Source organism: Parasteatoda tepidariorum, chromosome 6, assembly GCF_043381705.1.
Source record: "Parasteatoda tepidariorum isolate YZ-2023 chromosome 6, CAS_Ptep_4.0, whole genome shotgun sequence".
Classification (NCBI taxonomy): Eukaryota; Metazoa; Arthropoda; class Arachnida; order Araneae; family Theridiidae; genus Parasteatoda; species Parasteatoda tepidariorum.
The window spans coordinates 28543190-28556544 of record NC_092209.1 but is presented as its reverse complement, the minus strand read 5'-3'; the positions used below and the strand labels follow the sequence as shown (position 1 = coordinate 28556544).

General features: G+C 28.9%; 1 protein-coding gene across 3 annotated transcripts in view; it reads right to left on the bottom strand.

Moving 5' to 3' along the window:
- Positions 1-13355, bottom strand: part of LOC107439615 (tumor protein p53-inducible protein 11) — a 209086-nt gene that overhangs the window by 146660 nt on the left and 49071 nt on the right. The window lies entirely within an intron of this gene.

The window sequence follows — 13355 nt, the reverse complement described above, 5'->3', positions numbered from 1 at the left end:
AAAAAAAATACTAAAATTAAAAATGCTGGATTTTTATTTCACTGTTATTGACATTTTCAGAATTAAAAATGACAACATCTCATAATACACTCCCTCAAATTTAACATAACAAAATTAGTTATAATAATTAGTAACACAAACAATATTAAACACAATAAATATTTCCATAACATATATTTTCAAACTTGCAATAATTCCAATGAAATTTTTCTAAATTACTTTGGTACGATCAAAATTAATATTTTTTAAAAAAAGTTATACTTAAAAGATATACTATCCATTTAACTGTTATGGAAAATTTCATATTTCATAAACAGAAATGACAACATTTCATAAACTCCCCCCAAACATAACTCAGCGAAATTAGATATGCATCATTTCTCGTTGATCTTGTCTACTAAATAAATTACATGGCTGAGGACATCATATGAAGTGATTCGATTTAGAGTAAACGTAATTCATTATTAACGTCAATTTCGTTGGGAAGGACAAAATCGATTTGAATTAATGTCAAAAGTGCATCTGTATTATAAATATTAAGTAAACAGTTGTTTGGATTACTAATGAATGTATAACGCATTTACGAAATTATTCTTAACATGTCTCCTTATCAAAGCATTATAAATAAATTATTAACAACACTTGATATTACTTTATATACAATTGTAGTTACTAAATTGTGATAATTATTAACACTTTAATTTTTAAGTTGTGATAATTGTTAACATTTTAGTTTAGTCATTAATTCACGATAATTTTTTACACCTCAGTTATCAATTTCAAGTAATTATTAACACTTCAGTCATTAATTTGTGGTAATTATTAACATTTTAGTTATTAATTTGTGGTAATTTTTAACACTTCAGTTACTAATTTGTGATCATTTTTAACACTTTAGTTAGTTATTAGCACTTTAGTTATTGATTTGTGGTATTTAATTTTAATAAAATTGATTTGTGGTATTTAATAAAAATTTAGAATCAACGTAACTTATTATTAACATCAATTTCATTGGGAAAGACAAATTTGATTTGAATTTATGTCAAAAGTGCATCTGTATTATAAATATTAAGAAAACAGTTGTTTGGATTACTCTTACTAATGAATGTATAACGCATTTACGAAATTATTCTTAAAATTTCTCTTTATGAAAGCATTATAAATAAATTATTAACAACACTTGATATTGCTTTATATAAAATTGTAGTTACTAAATTGTGATAATTATTAACACTTTAATTTTTAAGTTGTGATAATTGTTAGTTTAGTCATTAATTCATGATAATTTTTTACACTTTAGTTATTAATATTTTTTTTATAACCGTAGTTGAACAGCTGACTCAATTTTATGGATTTACGACTACTAATGTTCAACTCCGTAGCTTTGTAATTTTGAACCCAACCCAGAAGACAAGGGAACTCCTGGATCGAGTATTATGAATAAATTATTAACAACACTTGATGTTACTTTACATAAAATTATAGTTACTAAATTGTGATAATTATTAACACTTTAATTTTTAAGTTGTGATAATTTTTAGTTTAGTCATCAATTCATGAAAATTTTTTACACTTTAGTTGCTAATATTTTTTTAATAATCGCAGTTAAACAGCCGACCGGATTTTATGGGTTTACGACTACTAATGTTCAACTCCGTAGCCTTGTAATTTTGAACCCAGCCCAGAAGACAATGGAACTCCTGGATCGAGTATTATAAATAAATTATTAAAAACACTTGATGTAACTTTATGTAAAATTGTAGTTGCTAAATTGTGATAATTATTAACACTTTAATTTTTAAGTTGTGATAATTGTTTTACATTTCAGTTTAGTCATTAATTCTTGATAATTTTTTACACTTTTAGTTATTAATTTTCTTTTAATTTTATAACCGTAGTTGAACAGTCGACCCAATTTTATTGTTAAACGACTACTAATGTTCAACTCCGTCACCTTGTAATTTTAAACCCAATCCCCAATCCAGAGGACAAGGAAACTTCTGGATCAAGTATTGGAAGAAATTTTCCTTCGTGGAGGACTTTTCGATGGAACTAACCCGCATTTGCGTTACATGGAGAGGAAGACCACGAAAACCTCCCACGGTTAGCCTGACGGCAAGGGGACTCTAACCCATGATCCGTCTACCAATGAGAATATTTCACTTCAGCACCGTGGTCGATGCAAGCCGGATGCGGAATTCGTATCGACTGGGATTCGAACCTGGTTCGCCTCATTTTAAGGTGAACGCTCTATCCCCTGAGCCTTCTGAAGTGTTAATAATTATTACATTAATTTGTAGTAATTATTATCACTTTAGTTATTAAATCGTGTTAGTTATTTGTACTTTAGGTATTGGTTTGTGGTATTTGATAAAAATTTAGCTTATTTATTAATTCCTGTTAACAATTAAAAATTTAGTTTATTTAATCATTTCTGATAATTATAAAAATTTTGTTTATTTATTAATTTCTGATGATTATTAACATTTTAATCATTACCTGTGATTCACTAACACTTTAGTTAATAATTTCTGATAATCATAATAACTTTAGTTATTAGTTTTTGATAATTATTAACAATTTAGTTATTAATTGATGATAAAAATTAACACTTTAATTATTAACTAGTGATAATTTTTGAACAGTTCTATTATTATGTGATATTCATTACCACTTTACGTATTAAGTTGTAATAGTTACTAAAACTTAAGGTATTAATTTTTGATAACTATAACCACTTCGGTTTTTAATTTGAGATATCTATTAACACTTTAGTTTATTAATTTGTGCCAATTTTTAAACATTTTAGTTTGTATCATTTTCCTTATGATTTAGATCAGATTACTCACATACCACAAATGGGGTGTTTCGTAATTACCGTCGTTAACATATGATTTTAGAATATATGATCAATCTTGAATGAAGCTCGCCTGAAAATAAACTATACATGATAATTATTATGAAAATGCATAGTTTGGAATAAGTTACTGATGTATTAATGCGTGATAAGTATTGTCGACTAAATTTGCATCATTATCTATTTGATAAAGAGTAGATTGATGTCATAATAGAAGATATTCAGCAATCGCGGGCTGTAATATATGTTTTTCGAATCTTTTAACAAACAGGGGCCCCCATCAGGGGGGAAGGTGGGCGCACGATGTGCCCACTTGAAGCTTGGGGGGGAATTTTTACGCTAAATAAAACGAATAGTTTGGGGGGGGGGAATTTAGACGAGAGAATTTTTTTTTTAAGTACATAGATAAAAGAAGCAACGTAGCACTATTTCGAACAAGCTAACATGGAAGGGGGAAGTTAGCAAATTTTTTTGGGGGGGATGAATGCGCCCAAGAGCTTGGGGGGATGGGGGCCACTGTTAATAAATATATATATTTAGAGAAAAGTTAACTTGATTGTAACTGCAAACAATGATACAGTATCTTTTGTATCAAACTTATTCGTTTTTCATCTGTCATTATAGGTTAATAATTCTTAGCACGTAGTTGGCATCATTCTCGTACAATTTTCGTCTTATCGATAAAAAAAAGAAGAAAAAAAAGATAGCTCACATAGAAAATACAAGATGTTCGTATAAATATAGCAACAAACATAGATGTTTTCTAGTTTCTTTCAGCATCAGCAGTTTTCGCAGTGCCATCTGTTGACATAATACGTAATTAATTTGGAAAGTTGGTGAGAATAATTTAGATATTTTAAGCCCAGAGCGCAGCAAGTCATTCAGTTCTCTCTTTTTTTGTGTTTCATTGCTGTTTTGAATCGTCGGCCGCTTTTAAGGAACCCGATAGCTGGTCAATTGGTCAATTTCAACTACGTTTGTTACGTATCTGTACAACTCTCTACATGGCATTTTCCAATCTTTATTTCATTAGTTATCTTTATTTTATTAATTGGCTTTACTAAGGAGTACCTAGCTAATAACCTAACTAATATTTATTCTATATTTTATTTCTTAGGAAATTTTAAAGTAACATATTTTTGAGGGAGGGGGGGAGCCTTTACTCCGAGCTAATGGTTGAGCTGACCCAAATTATAAGTTATGTATTATTTTTTTAAACTTTTTACTCCTCATTCATGTTCTATATTTTATTCATAAAAATGTACTTATTCATTATAAAATATTCTAGATATTTTTCATAAGTAAAATATTCTTAATTAAACTTTTGATGTTTAAAACTAATTGTCTTAAAATTTTTAACAAGAGAAGGGCATAAATAATCTTAGTTTAAAACGTTTTCTTAAAATAAAAACATCTTTAAAAAAACTTCAAATAAATTATGCACGCTTTGTAAGTAAATATTTTTCTTTTGTCTGTATTACATTTATTATTTCAAATTCTTAAATGCTTCTCAAGCGCACATTTAAAATTAAAATAGTAAGAAGATTTTTTTTTTGCTTCTTTTTACCTTAAGTAGTTTTATAAAAACATTTTCATCTAAATTGTCTGTAATTATTTAAATCCAATTTTCTTTTCATTGAAAAATACTTTAACGAGATAAAAGATTGTTTACAAACTCTTAATCGAAAAAAATGTGGCTGTGTTCTTAATTTTTCGGTGAAAAGAAAGTAAACATTTAAATAAAATATCAAATTCTCAAAAGTATTCGTATTGTTAGTTTCGTCACTCAAAAACACATTGGATCAGTTGTATTATCCAACTAAACACAATTTAAAGTGCATCAATTTTCAAAAAAGAATCGACTCACTTTTGCGTTACATAAAATAATAGTAAAATGCAAGTAAATAAAATAAGCAATCTTTATTAAATAAATAATCCCAAGAAACTGAAAAAATCAAGTTCAATAAAACATAATTCTTTATGTATGCAGACAACTATTATAAATTGATGGGCAAAAAATTTGTTTTAGGTCCTTAACATTTTGTAACACCCATAAACCTGGTAGCAAAAACTCCTCCAGCACAAAATCGGGCACTTCAAATTAACACAGCATCTGCTAATTATTTTATATTTGAGATTTTTAAAAAAAATTTGAGAAAAACTACGATAACTCATTTTTCAAACATCTCTATACTTGTTTCTAATCAAAATTGAAAGATAGAACATAAAATAATAATAAAAAATTCTGCTACTCAATTACAGATTTTTACTGTTTAAAGATTTACTTCATTTTTTTTAAAAAATATATCTAATAACAGGGAAATAACCCCGTTATTTTGGTAGTGTTTTCAATTTTCATTTGTAGAAATAATAAGCCGATAGACTTTAACAGGCTTTATTTACTGGAGTATGGTGTAAGCAGAAGTCTCACCCACTCTTCCAGCTGGAGGGGGGTGGACTAATATCAAGACGGTAGTGGCGAAGGTTATGTTGGCAACATCGTACAGCAAAAGACACGCAAAAGCAATCACTCCCGCTTTAAATACTAACAGAGAAGGAGGTGAAAAGGCTCAATTCGTACTTACCTTGTAACTCTACGCATCATCGATAATCATTTAATGCTTCCTAATATGGAAGTGAAAGAGGGAAAGATTTTAAAAATAACTCCTCCTTCGAAATATAAATCTAATTATAATTCAATGGTATGTTTTCAGCCTTGAAGTCCCAAAATAGAATATCTCTACACCTATTCTTTACCAAAGACATTTTATGAAAACGAAAGAGTTTTAATGCTTTTATTAATACAAAAGTATTTATAATTTTTGTATTACATATATATAAAATTCAAGTCAAACTTGAAATAGAAATTTTTATGCATAATTTTTAAATACCTTACGTTTGCAAATTTTATTACGTAGGGGAGAGTCGGGTAGCCCCGCCCACTTAAGGAGTATTGCTTACATTTCTGAATAATATTGAGTAATAATCAATATTTTTGTATGTTTCTATTGTTTTATCATCTAATTAATTAATGCAAAAAGAATAAACCAAAAAAAGAATAGTTTAACTTAAAAAATAGAAATTAAAAAAAACATGTTTTTCAGCTCATTTCAAAATGTGTCGGGTAGCCCCACCCAGTTATAAAAATTTTGTTTTTTGACTGTTTTTTCAGGTGTAAATGAAAATGACCAATGTATTGACAATAGATAAGCCTCATTTATCATTTTTATCACAAAATTATTTTATTTATTACATATTTATATACTTTTAGGGAATTCTATCATTTAATAACAACAATATTTGTTGTTAAAAACGCATGTAACATTCAAATTGAAGCAATAAAATAATAATCTTCGCAACCGTACATTTATCAACGAAATAAAATTGGGCTGTGATACCCGACATTCATGTGAGCGGGGCTACCCGAAATCCAATTTTTTTGTAAATTTGTAATTATTCGAACAATTTTTCGCATATAAACTTCTTTCTTTGTGTAAACTAAACTTAAGACTACATACTTTAATGCTGTATGCATAGAAAAAATTATTTTTTTAGTATTAAAATGAAGTTTAATCGAAACATTCAACCAATTTTTCTTAATTTCATGACTACTGTATTCAACATATTTTCAAAACTATTGTTTACCATGTTACCAGCTGCATAAATACTTGAAACTTTGAAAATAATCTTTTTTTAATATAACAATTAATATCCGATGGCCCATTGACTTGAAAAAATATTCTATACATATGAAATTGACAGTGGGCGGGGGTACCCGCTGGGCGGGCCTACCCGACTCTCCCCTATATGTTAGATTGGGCAAAGTTTTTACAATAATAATCTCTTGGTTGCAGACAGATTCGAACTTAAGAAGATAGTGCTGCATATTTACTCCATAAATTCGTCTAGCAGGCATATATTAACAAAAATACAGTTTATCCAATCGACTGTTCAAAACGTTCTATAATTTTTAGTCGAACTAAACTACTGTCATTCATGTCACGTAGTTCATAAAAAGTAACTGACTTTCTATAGCTATGGTCTAACTTGCGAGTCAAATTTGGCTCTTGGGCTCCTTAAGTGTGGCTCCTTCAGACGTTTCCAACCTCAAGTTGGAAAGGTCTAAGAACTACGAACCCAGATATTTTAACACGAAAATTCATTTTTATGTTATTTGGTGAATCGAGTTAAAATTTCCATAGTACTGATTCTAGTAAGATCTTTACAGAGCTATTGATAAATGGGTCATTGCACTGATTTCAGCACAACTGTGTCGACAAAAATAACACTGACCTTATTAAGTGAATAACAATTGTACCTGCCTATTTAAGTTTTAAAAAATTTAATTCTCAAAAGAGATTTCAATCGTTGAATTGATTAGAATTGGCTCTGTTGGCTAATGAGTTGGTCAATCCCTGGTCTAACTTTAACAACAACAAAAAATTATTTCATAGGCTTATGATGCTTTGCCATATAAATACCATACAAATATTTATGGTTACCATTAACTTATGGTTTCCTGCCATATAAATACCATGAATTTAAATATAACATGTTTATGAAGTATTGCTATATAATTCTCATACAACTTTCCATAGTTACTATGAGCTTATGTTGCAGTGATATACAGGGTGATTTAGGGTGATTCTAAAAAGATGGGCAAAATTTTAGGATGTGATGGCACGCACCCAAGCAAACAATTTTTATCAAAGAATGCATGGTCGAAAACAAAACGCTAAGGTGCTGGCGCATTTGGAAAGTTATTTGATGCAAACGTGAAAGCTCCATTCCTGTTGCGAGTTACTGCGCTGCGTTATTTGTCGCCAAGCTTTCGGCCGCTGCAGGGAAAGTTCGTGATATGCCCTATCTTTTCTTCGCCGTTGTACTGCGTGCAAAGCAGCATAGCCGCTGCCGGCCACTGTTTTGAACACTTATTGTAATCATATGCCATTAAATTTGATTTTATAACTTAACTTCATCGTTCTTTGTGTGTTTTTGCTTCATATAAAAACATAAACTTTGACGCCCTCTAGCGGTTTTGCGTTTTGTTTTCGACCATGCATTCTTTGATAAAAATTGTTTGCTTGGGTGTGTACTATCACTTCCTAAAACTTTGCCCATCTTTTTAGAATCACCCTGTATAAATATCATATATATTTCAATAGTTACCATAGATTACATTAGGTTTGTCTATGGCACAATTGCCTTATGCAATTTAACACCTTATTAAATTTACGCCTGTATTATGGTTTCAAGTTCCGTTATTTAACGAACTGAATCTTCTAAGAATCTAACTGAATCGAATAAAATCACGTGGTTCATATAAAAAGTTTTATAAATGAATGGTCGTAAAAGGGCTGTTTTTAATTTAAAATAGTGGTTTTCGTCATATATCTTTATCAACTTTCATATATCTTTCTGCAGTTTGTTTCTTTATATGTCTTCCATTTACTAACTCATAAAATTTCGATCGTCAAAAGAACAAAAGCTTTCCAAAAATATCAGCGAAAAAATTTTAACTCTTTAGTCAGGGAAAAAAAAGTGGTTGTAAATCCCTCGTAAAAACAATCTTTTATCAGACAAAAGCAGAGAGTGTCGCAAGAAAATGGTCTTCGGAATAAATCCCTCTGGGTCATTTTATTCGAAAAATAGAGAGTCCGAAATCCTTTGGAAGATCAATTTCCCTTTTGTATAATGGATGAGGAGCGATTGCCCAGGCTGTTTATAGATCTGACTAAATCCCTGATAAACGCCATCGGAAATTGACTTCTTCTGACTGATAACGAGGTAAAAACGGTTGTTATTTTCTGAGAATCTTCCAACATTTATATATCCTTTTCATAAAGTAACATTCCTATTTTTCTAAAAAATATTTTGAGATAAAATGAATACTTTGGAGTCAAAATCAGCTCAATTTTATTTTTTTGATTGAAAAAAAAAACTACTAACACAGGGTGCGTACCCAAATCTTTCAACAAAAAATAAGCACCTTTTGTTGTTATTTTCTGAGAATCCTCCAACATTTATATTTCCTTTTTATAAAGTAACATTCCTCTTTTTTTTAAAAAATATTTTGAGATAAAATGAATAGTTTCGCGGTAAAATCAGCTCAATTTTTTTTGATTGAAAAAAAACTACTAACACAGGGTGCGTAGCCAAATCTTTCAACAAAAAATAAGCACCTTTTGTTGTTATTTTCTGAGAATCCTCCAACATTTATATTTCCTTTTTATAAAGTAACATTCCTCTTTTTCTAAAAAATATTTTGAGATAAAATGAATAGTTTCGCGGTAAAATCAGCTCAATTTCATTTCTTTGATTGAAAAGAAACTACTAACACAGGGTGCGTAGCCAAATCTTTTAACAAAAAATAAGCACGATCATCAAAGACTTTACACATTACCAGACATTACACGATTTCATAAAATAATCAATTTCTGACAAAGAACTCTTTTCTTGATTATATTAGCCATTATAAAAGGATCAAGAGATTTTTTGGTTTAATATCAGAGGGTGAAAAATGAAGTCTGAAATTGAAAAGATATTCTCTAAGTGAAAAATGAAGTCAGAAATTGAAAAGATATTCTCTAAGTGAAAAATAAAGTCTGAAATTGAAAAGATATTTTCTAAGTGAAAAATGAAGTGTGAAATTGAAAAGATATTCTCTAAGTGAAAAATGAAGTCTGAAATTGTAAAGATATTCTCTAAGTGAAAAATGAAGTCTGAAATTGAAAAGATATTCTTTAAAGCGCAGCGAGATCATCTAAAAGTTGTTCATGAGAGTGCAATAATCTCACCGAACCTAGCTTAGTAGATACACATGCGGACTCGTAAGTATTTCATTAAACATGTAAAATTATTGTTGCTTTCATATGTTAACGACTGACGGTACACCGAAATAGATTGTGGTTGAATGAATTGTGAAAATGTTGAATAATGTGAAAGCGCGCTTTTACATAATGCATGGAGAAAATCCGACATTCCCTTTTCGAAAATCTCATTTCCAAAATTAAACACTTTTTAAAAACACCCTATGAAAAAAGCACCTTGAAGAGCTATTAAAAAATTAAAATCGAAAATAAGCACCTTTAAGCACTTTTCAATTATATGTCATTGTGTTTTTCGTATTATCTGTGCCTTTCTACACTACATAATCTAAGTTAAATTATTTCTATAAATTTTTAAAAATTAACTTTTATACCTAGATTTATACTTTTATCCACTCTTCATCTTGCTTTTATGGGAAATATGATGAAAACTGCATTTTTCTGAAGAGGGAATATTTTTTCATCTTTCAAAAGAAAAGAAAATTACCTAAATTTTTTCTTTATAAAACAATAAATTTGAAGAGATTCTTTCAATAAATCTAACGTTTTTAAACCACTTACAGACATTAAACCCCCCATTAAAGTTTCTGTTCATTTACTTTTAAAATAATAAAAACTTCCCGACATATTTGCGGTGTCCGACATATTGCTGTCCACAATCTGCCAGAGATGTTCTCTGTTCAAATCCCATCTGGGCTGATTATTTGTTAACTATTTAATTTGTTTTATTCAATTTATTAATTGTTTTTTAATTTAAATTTTATAAAAAAAATTACATTTAAAAAGCAAAATAATCATTATATTTACTTTTTAATCAAAATATATGGATTATTAAAAAACTTTTGTAAATTTCTTAAATGATCCATATATTTTAATTACAAAATATCTATTAACTTTTAGGTTTATAAAAATGTAATATTTAAAAAAAAATCAATTTAGTTAAAAAAATAGTTTATAAATTGAGGAAAACATAGATAGTTATCAACCTTTTGTAAGAAAAGAAAATCAGAGATAAAACTCAAACATCCCAAGTGGGATTTGAAGCCCGAACCACTTTGGTAGATAGCGTACAGCTTAACGATTACACCACGAATACACATTAGCTAGAAAATTTTTGTTAGTTTAAAAAGAAATGAACAGAAACTTTATTGGGTCTTTGATGAAGTGGTTTAAAAACGTGAGATTTATATTGAAAAAGACTCCCTTCAAGTTGTTTTATAAAGAAAAAATTTAGCAATTTTATTCTCTCTTCCCAAAAACGCAATTTTCGCTATATTATCCATAAAGTAAGATGACTAATCGATAAAATTATAAATCAAGGTATGAAAGTTTATTTTTAGAAATGCAGAGAAACAATTTCACTTAGATATGTAGTGTAAAAAGGAACAGATAATACAAAAAACACCATGATATATTACCCGTAATGAAAAAAAAATTAAAGAATTAGATACGAAAATAAGAAAAACACCATAGGTAATGAAGTTCATTTATAAAAATCATATTTTCAGTGTTTGTCTTTCGCTTTTTTATCATCGCATTGAATATGCGCCCCAGATTTGCATTTGAAGCTTCGTTATTGAGACATACTCACCGGTATTTTGGATTTAAAATTGATACTCACCGGTATTTAAAATTGATACTCACCGGTATTTTGGATTTAAAATTGATACTCAACGGTATTTTGGATTTAAAATTGATACTCATCGGTATTTTGGATTTAAAATTGATACTCACCGGTATTTAAAATTGATACTCACCGGTATTTTGGATTTAAAATTGATACTCACCGGCATTTAAAATTGATACTCACCGGTATTTTGGATTTAAAATTGATACTCACCGGTATTTAAAATTGATACTCCCCGGTATTTTGGATTTAAAATTGATACTCACCGGTATTTTGGATTTAAAATTGATACTCATCGGTATTTTGGATTTAAAATTGATGTCAAAATTAACAGAATATCCAAACTTATTGAAAGTAATGTATAACGCACTCGATTTTTAACGCTGCTAGTAGTATTTGGAAAATATTTTATCGAATATTAAAAAAAAGTATACATATCTGGATAATTCCTTCAATAGTGAAATCTTAATAATGCAAACACAGATTAAAGAAATACATTTGCGTACTTCACACAGATGGTCTCAGCTTATATTATTTGTAGTGGACTTCATAAACCAATTCTGTAATTTTGAGAATTTCCTGGACAGATGCTACGAACTATGGTTGTGTCAAAGGAAAACAGAACTTGTCATTATACCCCCTTCGACATTTTCCCAATTATTTCTGAAATTTTAAGGCTTGATAATAACTTTTTGTCCTCCTGAAGTCCTCAACCGATTCTGCGTTCTCCTTTTTTCTTCATTATTCAAGGAATACAAGCTAAATTAAATATGGAATTCAAATATGTATGAAAAGCAAAATATTTTAGCAAAATATCACGTTTTAATTTCTCGAGTAATTTGTGAAATGGGTTAATTGAAGAACTTAAAAGAACTTGTTGAATGACTTTTTGAAAACGCTCTAATTTTCATTACCACGTTTATATCAACTTGCCTTCGAGTATATCTGTTCGGATGGAATTTTGTAATCGATTTTAAACTAACTTCCCGACTAGCTACAGACTTCAAATTTGGCATATAGTTCAGAATTGGATGACAATGCATGAAAATGAAGAGAAAAAAGGCATAGAAAGTAAAATAAAATTAAAGTTTAAGAAAAATTAATATTTTCGCGATTGTCTTTTGTTGTCGATTCGATTATTTCAAATTAGTGTCACATGTCAGTTGAAACATTTTGTGTGCAGTGAGTGAAAAAATTGAGATTTTGGAAGTGAGTACAAAAATAAAAATAAAAATAATATTTTTAAAAACCACGTTTTTGAACTTGAGAATAATAATTAAAAAACAAAAATCTGAAAAACGAAAAACGTGGGGAGCAGGAAATGCATAACAGTACATATACACATACATATACACATTTTCTTACTTATACACATGCACAACCACATGCACATCCACATACACAACATATGCACAAGCATATTCCACATACACATCCACATTCAGATACAATTACAGATTCTCTAATACACATATTCTCATGAGCAAGCATACTGTTACCGTTATGTACTATTTCATACGCCCCACGTTTTCCGTTTTTCAAATTTTTGCTTTTAAATTATTATTCTCCATTACAAAAACGTGGTTTTTAAAAATATTATTTTTATTTTTTTTAAACATTAAGTACGTATACAGTGTGTAAAATAATAACATATTAATAACTTTTGATTGAATGGTCAGATTGTTACGTAATAGGAAACAATCTTAATGATTCAGAACCTGACTTTAGTATGTTAATTAATGCACACAACGTTAAAAAATAATACATAAGCTGGTTGATTCGCTGATTAAACATACGTCTCTTTATTTCAACCTATTTGGATTTTACACCATTTTATTCTACATAATTTTAAATGACAAAATTTAAATTTGATGCGACTGAATAAGTTTGAAGTGACTGAATAAGTTTGAAGTGACTGAATAATTTTGAAGTGACTGAATAATTTGAAGTGACTGAATAAGTTTGAAGTGACTGAACAAGTTTGATTTGACTGAATAAGTTCATGAGAAATATTAAAAGAATAAATGCTTTGATATTCCACATT